This window comes from Gambusia affinis, linkage group LG13 (genome assembly GCF_019740435.1).
Source record: "Gambusia affinis linkage group LG13, SWU_Gaff_1.0, whole genome shotgun sequence".
Lineage (NCBI taxonomy): Eukaryota > Metazoa > Chordata > Actinopteri > Cyprinodontiformes > Poeciliidae > Gambusia > Gambusia affinis.
In genome coordinates, this window is record NC_057880.1 from 25,199,602 (window position 1) to 25,213,016 (window position 13,415).

Consider the following 13,415-nt stretch of genomic DNA (forward strand, 5'->3'; position numbering starts at 1 on the left):
GTTGGTTGGATGGATGGATGGATGGATGGTTGGATGAACGGTGTAATGAACCTCCCCGCTGGTCGATTTCATGCAGCTCCCCATTGTCCTTGACTTCACCTTGAGTATCTTAATTTCCGGGGATAACATGAGGAGTGATTCCTCCCCTGGCAGCACCGCGATCCATAAAACACGTGGCGCTGTGTGTTTTACAGGAAACAGGAGACGTATCCTCCTGTAATTATATCCCAGTTATGTGTCGACGGAGGGTGGCCATTTTGGGAATGCGCTAATGTCATTAGCAGGGAGCTAAACGAGATTTTCTATTTGTGCTGGGGCGGTTTGAGTCCCGGCTCCCTTTTCAGGCATTGATCTAATTTGGTTGGATGACAGGAGGGTGAAATGCAGCCGCTGCTTCCTGAAACATGGAGATCCACTCAATGAGGCGCTGACCTTTTCATTAAATGGCTTCCTGAGGCCAAAACAAACATCCAGACACTCGACCGTTTGGACCCGGAGAGTCCGATCATGAAGAACCGGCTGCTCTGAGGGTGTCAACATGGCAACAAGTGGAAAAAAACATTAAAATGTTTAAAACAACGAGTCTGAAGGTGAAGAGGATCCATTCATTCATCAAGAGACACTTAGAGAAATGACGGGAAAGGTTTAGTGGAAGGAAAAAATGTGGCAACACATGAAAAGTTTTAGTTTCACGCAGAAAATATAAATGAGATTTAATCTGAGTCCATCCATCCATCCATCCATCCATCCATCCATCATATTCTCACATTCTCTGTTTAAATCTTTTCTTTTCTGGAAACATCAGCTCTAAATTAATAATCAATAATAATAAATGCATTTCTCCATTAATTGCTAAATTTGAACATAAAAATATTTAAATCCAAATCTCTGAAACTTCCAGATGAAACATCGTTCAAACATTCATTTGAATACCCGGGACGGCCACTGGAGGGCGCTGTTACCATGCAGACACAGACCGCTGCTCCTGATTTCTCTCCTCCAGTTATTGTAATCTCAATATTAGTTTTATAATTATTTCAGGCTTACTAAACCCCTCTAAAGCGAACTATTACAAAGCACATAAACCAGATTTAATCAACAAAAAACGCACGAGTAAATCAAAAGCAGCAGACGACGACAGCGGCCCCCTGCATAAAACCCGGGGGCCAACCCAGTGCCCCCCATCACCACCCCCACCACCAAGGCTCTGCAACACAATTTGTTTATATCATTCAAAATTCAATTTGTTTCCAGGACAGAAGCCAACAGAAGGAGAAGCGTTTATATCAGGACTAATTAGCTGGATGGACGGAACGAGGCGTTCTGCGGAGCCACGGCGTTCTGCGGAGCCACGGCGCTCTGCGGAGCCACGGCGTTCTGCGGAGCCACGGCGCTCTGCGGAGCCACGGCGTTCTGCGGAGCCACGGCGCTCTGCGGAGCCACGGCGTTCTGCGGAGCCACGGCGTTCTGCGGAGCCACGGCGTTCTGCGGAGCCACGGCGTTCTGCGGAGCCACGGCGCTCTGCGGAGCCACGGCGTTCTGCGGAGCCACGGCGTTCTGCGGAGCCACGGCGTTCTGCGGAGCCACGGCGGTGACTTTACAAACCTCTGAACCGAAGCTGTCTGACAGGTCAATAGGTCACTGGAAAGCTAATTTCATTCAGTAATTCAGCTAAAAACAGAGAAAACTCATGTTTTTGTTACTTGTATAATTATATACTTCCTGTTAATCTTCATGATTATGTCAATAAAAAATAATCAGTTTCTTACAAAATTATGTTCAATTATGAAACTTCATGAATTCATAAAGTGCAATATTTTAGAATTTATATAAAAAACTTTTTAAGACAGAAAGCAAATACAACTTAAAATAGGCAGATTTTTTAAAATAATTTGGATTCAGAACAGCGATGATGGAAAATGTAAGGTGTCAGTTTATGCAACAATCTTGACTAAAGTTCTTTCTGCATTTAAGAGAAATTTTTTAATGATCCTAATTAAGCAATAAAGTGTTGAATAAGCTGATTTTTTGTGTTTTTGAAATATGGCTGAAATAGTTTTCTCAACTATTTTATGTCTTTCATTCATGATTTATTTTAGTTGTTTTACTTGTATTTCTTATTGAGGGAATTAAGTAAAAAATTAAAAGAAATAAACATTTTTAAACCACAGAATTGAGTTGCTTTTAATATATTTGTATAGTCAACCGTACAGGTAAAAAGTTGAGTGGAAGGAAGAGCCACCAACTGATGGTGATGCAGTAAATGTCAAAAAAGCCCCAACCAGTGTTGCCTTGCAGCAAGAGAGTCGCGGGTTAAAAGTAGGACTGAAACGATAAATCAAATAAATTGCGATTAATCAATTACTGAATGAATCATTAACTGGAGTATACAGACCAAAAATAATCAACAGATTAGTAGACAGGATGGTTTTACTGCAGATGCATTTTATACTGAATAATTATTTTATTTTATTTAAAAAGTAATTGAATTATTTGCTTATTTGCATATTTTAATATTATATAAAACAGGTTTAAGTGGTTAAATGAAAAATCAGCAGAATGTGCGTCTATTTTCAATGATTAATCGATTAATCGTCAAAAATTATCAATTCAATAATCAATAAAATAATCATTGTTCAAAGTAATAATTTGATTTGGATTTAGACAATAAGAGGAATATTGAGTCTAGTAATACATTTTAAAGTTATTTTTAATTAGTTGTAGCTTGCAGATTTTTCTGGAGTGTCCTGCGTTTAGAAGCTGTTTTATTCAGCTCTGTTTGTTACAACATGTTTGTCTGTATTGCACCAAAGAGTTTAAACATTAACGACATAAAAAGACGTTTTACAGCCTTCAATCGGCTATAAAACTGATGCTCAGGCTCCGCATGAGGCTTCATTTCATGAAAACCCAGATTAAGTGATTCTGCAAACACACTCCGTGTTTGAACAGGACGACTCTTGTAGCAATCTGTGTTTACAACAGATATGATGCACCGCTGCGTGGGCAGTGAGGCTGGACTTACATAAGACTGGAAAAAACATTTAATTATTTTTTTTCTCCAAGTGTTTGTATTTTAAAGACACCGTCCGGTGGGCTATTTATTCATTTTCATTTTTTGCACAATAAAATGTACTGAGGATAAAAACACAGCTGGGTGATGAAGGACAGATTTCCATCGCAAAGTTTTAGAAAGTTTTTAAAAAGATTAACGGAAAAAGGAAACTCCTCTGTCTGCTTTGTGTTTGTTTGGATTAGTGACATCACAAGAGGCAAACAACTGGGATCATCTTCAGAACCTTTTCTGTTTCTGTTCCTGTTTGATTTATTTGACTTCTGGTTTCTTTATTTCCCATATTCAGGGATCAGCCAATCAGAGCCAAGAAAAATAATGTCGCTCCTGGATTGGCTACATTGCTAACATCAGCCAATAGCGTGTCAGATAGCAATACGTCTATTTTAGCTTCCCAAACTACATTTTCTTTGAGATATTCTGCATAAAAAAATCTGTGAATAAGCAAATTTTCCACCAATAGTTTGGAGCTACTAGTCACAGATGTAGGAATACTAAACTGATATTACATGAGTGTTCAATGAAAAGTGGAACTAAACCTGATCTGAAAGCATAACCCCACCCAAAACCAATTTTGAAAACTTCTGCCAAAGTGGGCGGAGCTAAGAGGAGCTAAGAGGAGCTAAGGGTCGTGGTCAATCGTTGGGACCAACAATGTGGACGGGGTCACAAGAAACACTTTGTGGCCATGTTTAGCAACTTTTTAAAGTAGCTAGCGACAAATTCAGCAAGATTTTTTCTGCCTTTGAAGATCTTTATGGTGAAAAACATGAAGCGCCTGTCAAAGAAGAGAAACGCCATCAATCAGCGTCACTACGCTCGCTATCCCACTCACCAATGTGCAGGAGAAATATATACCAACAAAATGGCCGCTGTAGGGATCGACAAGAATGAGGCAGAAAACAACAACCACACATTTGGAGGCCTTCAGTCCTCGACGCGGCGGTTGAGGGTTCGATTCCCGGACCTGGACGATGTTTGCCGCATGTCTTCCCCTCTCTCCTTCCCCCTTCCTGTCAGCCTACTTTTGAATAAGGAACACTAGAGCCCACAAAAGACCCCCTGGTGGGAAAAAAAAGAAAAGTAGACCAAACAGACTGTGTTTTTGCAGTGCTCACAGACTGCGACAGCACTTTCACCAATCTGACAAAAGTAATGAATAAATATCTTTGATGCTGAGCTATTGTGTCTATTTATTCAATAGTTTAGCAGCATAAACGGTTTGATTTTGTGTTTTTGCAGTGTAGCAACTGCCTACCAAGATGGCTGTCGGTTACAAAGTTCTCAGAACTATGTATTCTTCAGGTGATAAATTGTGTTTATGGTGGGCTCTTTGGGGAGATTTAATTTAAAATGTGCCTGTAGCTTTAACAGAGTGAGAACAAAAAGGACAAAGGCTCATCGCACAATCAGTCTGGATGCGGCTGATAGGGTGGGACGCCCTTTCCATCGCCCCAGACAAAGACAGGAACTCAATTACCGCAACGCGTGCTTCGGCGGACAGGTTTACCAGCTATGAGCTCATGGCGTATCCCGCCATCACCTCTGATTATAAAAATCACAACTGGAGAAGCAAAGCATGGAGAATCCTCAGAAAAATGACACATCAGAGAAACTGTCCTCTGTGCAATCAACAAGAAGCAGAATATCAGGCTACAGAAGCGATCAATAACTGCAGTAATCATCAGAGAAGCTGATTGTTTTCCACTGATGAGACGGACGCTGGAGGCTGCATATATCCAATCATCTCTGCTGCACATGTGCAGCTCCACAGTTTGGTTAATCAGTATCCATGTTTCCAAATAATCCATCATCTATTACAGAGCCTGTGAGCCCGGCCGCATTAAGGCGCAGTTATGAGATGATGATAAAAACAAAACAAGACAAATATTACAGTCACTCCGAAGCTCGTCGTGATTGCTCTTCGTCCGAAGATGGAGCGGTAATGGGAACGGTTCTGCAATTAACTAAAAAGCTGCACATTCAACTGGAGTTTCACTTATGAAGGATGATATTGATCTGAATGCACACAGTATTTCCTAACGTCATAAAATTACAAGAACGAAGCCATAAAATTATGAAAATAAAGTCATAATATTGGAAGAATAAAGTCATAAAATTATCAGAGAACAAAGCCATAAGATTAGAAGAAGGAAGCCATAATAATATGAAAATAAAGTTATAATATTTTGAGAATAAAGGCATAAAAATAGGAAAATAAAGTCAAAACATTCAGGGAATACAGTAATAATACAATGATAATAAAATAATAAGAATTGTGAGAATAAAGAGATAATATTAAAGTGTTAATATTTTGACTTTATTCTTGTAATATGATAACTTCTTTCCCATATTCTGCATCTGATCCTGTGTTTATCGTTGTGATGTTTTCACTCTGGAAACATCACAATAAGGAGGGAAGCCATTTCCTGTTAATGATGACACACGCATCAAACTTTTCATCAGAGCAATGAGACATTTGATGCGGCTTCGGAGGAGGCAGTCGGGCTCCAGGTAGCAGATTACCCAGTTTGCCATGATGCATACCATAACATAATAATCAATTACTCCGTAATGTAATCCTATTAGCCCTGAGAGGATACAAGAGCTGAGATCCAATGGTTCATGTTCATCAGTCATCAGGAAATCTAATAGAGATTCTCCCGCAGGGTTCGGCTGCAGTAAGTACAAACCGGGTTCAGGGATTCCTCAGGGAGGACTGCGGCTTTAAAAACTGGACACGTGGTTCCAGCCTGAGCGGCCATTAGCGGGCTTTGACAGGGACACAGAGAAACAGACGCAACGTCTGGTGGAAAAGAAGCTAAAGCTTAGAAACTAAGAGAGACATTCAGTCACATTCACTACAAACCAAGGCAGGGACATTTAATTAAAATTACATTAACTCAAAATTGTTAATTTTCTGGTCGTTTTTTTGTCAATCAATCAAATCAAATGAAATTTTATTTGTATACATTTTCAGCATCAAGGCATTTCAAAGTGCTTTGCATCATAACAAACATAAAAACACAAAGTCATGCAACATAGTATCAATAATCAAAACACGACATTAAGTCAAGTTCTGTCAATAAATTTGTAATTGATTACGTTTCCAATACAATCATAAAACAGGTGGGATTTTAGTCGAGATTTAAAGGAAGTCAGTGTTTCAGCTGATTTACAGTTTTCTGTCTATTTTATCATTCCTGCTTTGATCTTTTGGTGTTTAGGTTCTAGTTTCCATTTTGATTTGTGTTTTGGTCATTTCTTTGTTGATTAGTTGGTTTTACAACTGAGCCATACGAAGAAAAAACACAAAATAAAAAATTAAATCAGGAGAATAAGGTCATGTCAGAATAAAGTTCTAATATTTCAAAAATGAAGTCAAAATAATATGAGAATAAAGTTATAATATTTTGCAATCAAAGTCATGGTACTACGAGAATAAAGTTGTAAAATTATCAGTTTATTTTCATTATCCATTACGTATTGATAATGTAGTTAATGTTAATTATTATGGTAACATCACTAAAAATAATAAAACACATGGGAGTCTCATTTCCTTCTAAAAAAGTACAGAAAACAAAAAACATGTCTGAATGCAAACGAGACATTTTGGAACTGCTCCTAGAAAGAAATTAAAATATGTGGCTGAATTTCTGTAGATCGGCTGGAGGAACCAAATATAAATGTTTTCTTAAATGAAAGAATCACGAAATGCAAGATGAACCAAATATAATTCTCAGATTGTGTGGACTGGACTCTAAACTTTAATTTTGCTCAACAATCAAAAAATGCCTATAATCCAGCAGAAGAGGCTTAAAAACATGCACAGCTGGACGCCATCTGCACAGATGTGAAAGGAAATGACAGAAAAAGATTAAATATTGCAAGATAATTAAAAGATGCAAAAGAAATATTAAGGGGGCCAAAACTGAACCTTGTGATTTATAGAGATGTAGTCGTATGCAAGTAAAAACAACAAAAAGGCTCATCTGACAAGATCTGGACGTTAAACAAACCCGTAGCTCCGCCCCCGGACTCATTTTGAACAATTCCACCGAAACTTTGTTGCTTGCTTTGGCAACTTTTCAAACTTTTTTCAAAAAAAGCTACAAATTAAGCGACTTTTTCTACATTGCTAATAAAGCACAACATAGAAACACTTTCGATCAACGGTTGCTTTTCTAACTCCTGACTCACCACTAGGGGGCGTGTCTGAGTCAGGTGGCTTTATACCTGTGAGGAGATGCTAACCAAGCTACACCTTGGTAATTAGCCACCATTCAACCCAGAGAGGGCAGCACTGAGACAAAAGGATAGCTAGAACCCTTAATCACCAATTAAGACAATTTATCTGCATAAAAACAGTCAAAGTTACTTTCTAAACTGAAGTATGTAACTTTTATTAGGAATATGTTTTTTCCATATTTGTTCAAACTGTCGCCATGTTTGCTAGGAGACAGATAATCTGTGAAAAGATTGATCTTTTCTCCACCTCCTACTTGAGCTGATATTGCCGTCTGTAGAAATATTGCTCTCCTGATCAACAACAACCGATCAGAGCCAACAGGAGGTCTTAACGCTGTCAATCATCCTCATGTATGCACCGTTTTATCTGCTGCATGTGATGGCTATGCTACCTAGTCTTAGCGGTCACAACAGGCTTTGCTAACTACAACATAGCAAAGAGGATGATTAGCAGCGCTAAGACCCGCCTCCTGGCTCTGATTGGTTGTTTCTAGTTAGCACTGGGATAAATGGGAGGAGGCAGAAGAGTTTATTTTTTTCACAGATTATCTGTCTCATACTTTTGAAACTGTCAACATAGTAAAAAAATATTTTTACTGAAGTTGCTGCAGCTTTAAGTCCGGTTGGCGGTTTCCCAAACGGGTCGTTTCATACTAGAAACTCACCACAGCTTCTGTAATAAAACTGTTCTGCCACAGCGAGAGGGCAACAGTTTCTCTAAAGCGACTCAATCGACTCATTAATGGCACATTTGGGTTAGCAGGTGATTGGTTTCCTCTCATTCAAAGGTTGGTTTGGAGAGCTTTTATTACAATTTGATTAATAAAAATCACCATTTTAAGCCAATAACAATGCATCTATAATTGGTACATGGCTGGTTTTCCTATAAGGACCCTGTTGGACCCTTTGTACCAATGCAGCTTGAGAAAAAAAAACATGTAAACATGTTGATTGGATAAGAAAAGTGCTGAGTGTCTTACTGGTTTAATATGAAAATAAATGAGGAATTTGATAAAAGGTGATTTCAGATGCAACGTTTCATTTTGTGAGAAAGCTTTTCCCTCCGATCTTTCCTTCACCTCTTTGTGTCTGCAGATCCTTGCAGACACAAAGAGCTGCACTCGTCCTTCGCTCTGTTCCTGGCGAGCGCCGGGTCAAACCAGCGCGCATGGAAAACAACTTGTCAAAACCCATGAAGCCAGGGGTGGCAGCTAAATGCCCCCGGGGCGACGCTTCGATCTCTGTCTCCTTGTCCTTTCACCGAAGGAAATTAGATTCCAGCCATGCATGAGAGGAAGTCTGACCCTGAACTGACTAGAGCTGGATGTCAAACTCACTTTGATTTTGGGGCAAAATAGAGATTATGAATGTCCTAAAAGGGCCGGCGGCGGCAAAACGTATTGATAAAACCCACTAACAAACCTCTAAAATATGAGTAAACAGCCGCTCTGCACTCCATGAGCGCTTCTTCAAGCTAAATAATACTGAATATAATTTCACACTGATGTAATTTGGTACAATGCAAATGAAAACTACGGGCCACATAAAGCTTTATGGCGGGCTGGATTCGGCCCGTGGGCCTCGAGTTTGACACATGTGGATAGAGGAGTTTTAGCCACGCTGATTGGTTCACAGATGACCTCAAAATGTATAAAATATAATAATCTGTGTTCTGACGCTTTGTCAGTTCATAACGGGGGACTGCAGGGATGTGGATCAGGTCCTCTTCCATTCATAAATGACGTCAATCAAAAGTTTTTTTTTCTTAAATGTGTATATATAGAACAGATTTGACTTAATTACTGTTCTGTCTCTTTCTTTCAGAAAATGGCCTTTAAATCTGTGTACTCCAGTAAACGATTAATCAAAAACTAAATTAGATGAAAATTACTTCAAAAATCAATTAATCACTATTAATTTCGATTAATCCGATTAATCGTTTCAGCCCTAGTCCAATAGACTTTGAGCTCCACCATGGTTTGCACTTTGTTTTTCAATTTATTTCAATAATTGATTCATCACAATCAATTGTTTCAGAACTAATACGGAGCTATATCTAAGCTAAAAATGTGTTTTTTCCATTTCATTTACTTCTTTTTAAAATGTAAATAAAGTTCAACAGAACATCTTTAAAATCAATAAAAACATAAGGAAATGTGCAAAAATGTAACATTTTTAGAGTTTAATGTTAAAGTCTAAATTCTTTCATGCTCTAATTATTCTAAAAAGACAAAGTGGCAGCGGGGCGGGACATTGATTCTCCGTCCACATGAACCTCAAGAGCACCAGCTTCAGTGAATTACATAATATAATAAGGAGCTAAATCAAATAGCAGCAAGTATCAAATGAGATTTATTGTTCTGGTCCTTCTCAGAAGCAAAAAGATGCTGATGTGAATGATTTCTCTAAATTGGGGAGGAAGAGGAGCAGCTGAGGAGGCTGTGGGGGGAGGGGCAGGTTTCTGGTTTCACAGGTCAGAGAGCGACGCCGGGTCAAAGCTGCAGCAGCAAGGTCACAGGGGAAGATAAACGGATCGATGCGCTGCCTCGAGATGTTAACGGATTCGGTTAATTTTCTTACAGCCTCCCAGCAGGTTTAGATGCACAAAAAGCAGCTGAAAAGAGAAAGACGCCCTAATTTATTCTTTAAACAACAAGTCCTTAGAATTAACTCCTCATTTAATGCAGAAGCATTGAAAAATTTAGGCAAACGTTTAAATTAGAGCTGCAGCTACCGATTGTTTTAGTAGTCGGTTACTCTGACAATCAATCGATTATTCAGATCAAAATTGGCACAGTCTTCAGATTTTTCATTTAATAGCTTCAGCATTTTATGCAATATTAGAAATACATTAAAAGATGGAAATAAACAAATAATTAAATTCCCTTTTAAATGAGGTTATAAACATTTTGTAACGTAGCATTCCTTTTATAATCTAAAACTGCTATTTGAGGAGTTTTGGCTAAAAGATATTTATAGACAAAGTTGTTTTTAAATCTTAAAAACAATACACATGTATGTTTGTACAGCTTTGGGTTAAATACTCTTAAGAATATTTTTGTTGTTTTTTTTTCAGCACCTGATGCTTTTTGAGTCTGAATACTCCAGTTAACAATTAATTGATTACCGAATTACAATTATTTGATTAATTATGATTAATGAATTAATCACTTCTGCCCTAGTTTAAGTTGAGTTGATTTATTCAATGTGAAAAAATCCAAGTTAGAGTAAGAAACTTATGTTTACATTTGTGATGGTAGGACTGAAAAGGTTCTTCTAGCATTTAATGGATGTAATAGAGTTGGTACATCATGATAAGTGACCTTTGACCGTTTCTTCGTCTACCAACCCTTAGCATTATCCTCCTGGTATTTTTTAAAAAGTTATTTCTCATCCAGCCTTGTTGGTCAAAGATCCAGCTGGTAAAAACGTAATAAATATTCCTCTGATATGAGTAAATCTCGTCACCATTTACTGGCGAATATTTGCCTTACTTAAACAGCCTGTTCTCTTGTCTTTCCCATTTTGATGAGTGGCTAAAAGAAGCTAGCTTCTCATGTCCAGTTACATTTATATTCCAAGGAAACAACAAGTTGTTGATTATACATACAGTGTACCGCCACCTAATTACGTTATACACAGAAAATTTGCACATGCACAGATTTTTATTTGTAGAGATTATTAAAAATACTCTAAAAGAAAAATATTTTATTGAGAAGGTGAACTATCCAGACGCCACATTAAGCAGCCAATCCTGGAGTGCCATCCCTTTTCTTGGTGCTGATTGGTTGAATCCCCAAGAGTAGAGATATCAAAAACAGTAGATATTAGCTTGTCAGGAATCACTAACATGGTTTCACCTGTGTGTATTAATGCATATTAAGGTTTAACTGGCGTTTTTGACTATTATATTTGGCAGTTATAGTGTTTTTAGAAACACTTATGAAATACTGGGGGTCATAGGTGGTTCTAGACAGGAATTTACCTCCCTATTCTGGCCCCTATGCTGATTAGTCGATTAATGCTGAAGCAATGATACTAACTCAGTTTGTTTTGATGAAATAGGAAATTGGCTGCAATACATCAACTGCACTTAAACAGTTAAAGTGTAAGTTAATTGAGAGTATATTTTTCAGACTTTTTTAAAAAAAAAAGGTTTTATTGGCTCTAGTGGCCTTTATTTGATAGTTAATTCACAGGAAAGTGGGTAATGAGTGAAGAGGGAAGACATGCGGCAAAGGTCACCAGGCCGGGAATCGAACCTGCGACGGCGTCGAGGACTAAGGCCTCCTTTTGTGGGTTGTGCTTAACCCCTGCGCCACCACATCCCATATTTTTCAGACTTGTTGAAATTGTGGCATCAATAGTTCTGAATAGGAATGATTAATGCCTTGATTAGTCGATTAATGGTTTATCAAAATAAAATTAGTTCCATTAAATAAGCTAATCGAGGCCGCTTAGACCTTCTTTTAGAATTTGCCCTCCATCCAGCAGGGGGCGCCGCTCGTTATTCTGACGGGGACAAATAAACAAAGATGACGGAGCAAGACCAGAACGGGAAAGAGAAATGGTCCAGACAGAGTCCGGTTGGGGATGAAAAATGCACCTTATACTGATCTGTTTAGAAACATAAACTTCCAAAAAGCTCCTGAAGTTATAAACTTAATAGCTGAACCGTATGACGGAGCAGCTTCAACTTCTGAAGCAAAAACTACGGATTTGCTACGAAGGCGAGGTTGTAGTAAATGGCGTTTTGGCGAGTGGACCGCAATATATTGTCATAAACATTTATCCCTTTATGTTATGGAAAGAACTTTAGATACAAGAAAAAACGTATTTTTAAGTAAATAACCGCTTAATTAATCGTTTACATGAACGATGTTTAGTAATCTATAACGTCCATTCCTAGTTTTGATAAAACTTGTTTCTTAGTGGATTTTTTTTATTTATTAATCGACCTGTAATGACTTTGCTCTGTAATAAAATATTCAAACGGAACCCAGGAAGCATCCAGTTCTTTTGAAGCACAAACTCGCATTTAAAGACTCTGGCCACTGATTTCCAATTTTCTTTGTTTGATTATTACCTCAGCAGGAAACACCCAAACAATCATTAACCTGAAGATTTGATTGTCTAAATGTACAAATAATGAGTTAAACTAAAAGTTAAAGAGAAACACGCTGTAAATTAATCCGTTGTGTCGTGTGGAGGGTGCTTCACATCCAGGACGGTGTGCGTACTCATAAAACAGGCTGTATTTTTTATGTTTAAAGAAGACAAACAGACGGTGTTTACCCAGAGATAGGAGCAGCTGCTGCACACCTGCCCGCCCGGTCCTTTGTTGCAACAGGCAGCCAGGTGATGAGCGCCGCTCTTCGGCTGGGGTCGACATGTCAGCGCCCATTTAATTACAGCCTGCGGCCTTGACCAGCAAAAACACTCAAACCAGACCGACGGTCTGCACTGCGGGGGCCGAAAACTGCTGCGTCACCATGAGGAAACAGGGCCGGTCCAAGCCTTTTTGGGGCCCCAAGCAGCTTTTTATTTTCGCCCGCCCCCCACCTTTAGGATCAACATCAGAAGCTTCGATATTCATGTGCTGCTTTATGTTTATCACTAGCATCATTTTGTAATTAACTTACATCATCCCAGTGTTGTTATGGCTGTTGATGTTAACCTAAAAAATATTTTGACTTTGCAAAAACACAAAATCTTACCAAGACCTAGTTTCTAGTACAAATATCTACCTACACTTGAAATAAAACAAACTAACTTACAAGTAACTTTTCAGCAAGACTCAGGAGCTTGTATTAAGTGAATAATTCCCTAATATTGGTGAAATAGTTCTAGTCCCACTGGCTGATTGTTTTACTTAAATTAAGACATTTTTTCCATTTTATAAATTAAATAATCAGCCAACAGAACAAGTAGTTTTTCATCAATATTAATGAATTATTCCTATATGTTGCTGAAAAGCTACTTATGAGTTATTTTTGTTTTATTTCAAGTGTGCTATGATATTTGCACTAGAAACTAAACCCCAAAATACTTGGTAACATTTTGGGGTTTTGCAGTGTATTTAAGTGTGTCATAT

The 13,415-nt window shown here is 38.3% G+C and overlaps 1 protein-coding gene across 5 annotated transcripts in view; it reads right to left on the reverse strand.

Moving 5' to 3' along the window:
- ret (ret proto-oncogene receptor tyrosine kinase) overlaps nt 1-13,415 on the reverse strand; it is a 34,303-nt gene that overhangs the window by 15,424 nt on the left and 5,464 nt on the right. The window lies entirely within an intron of this gene.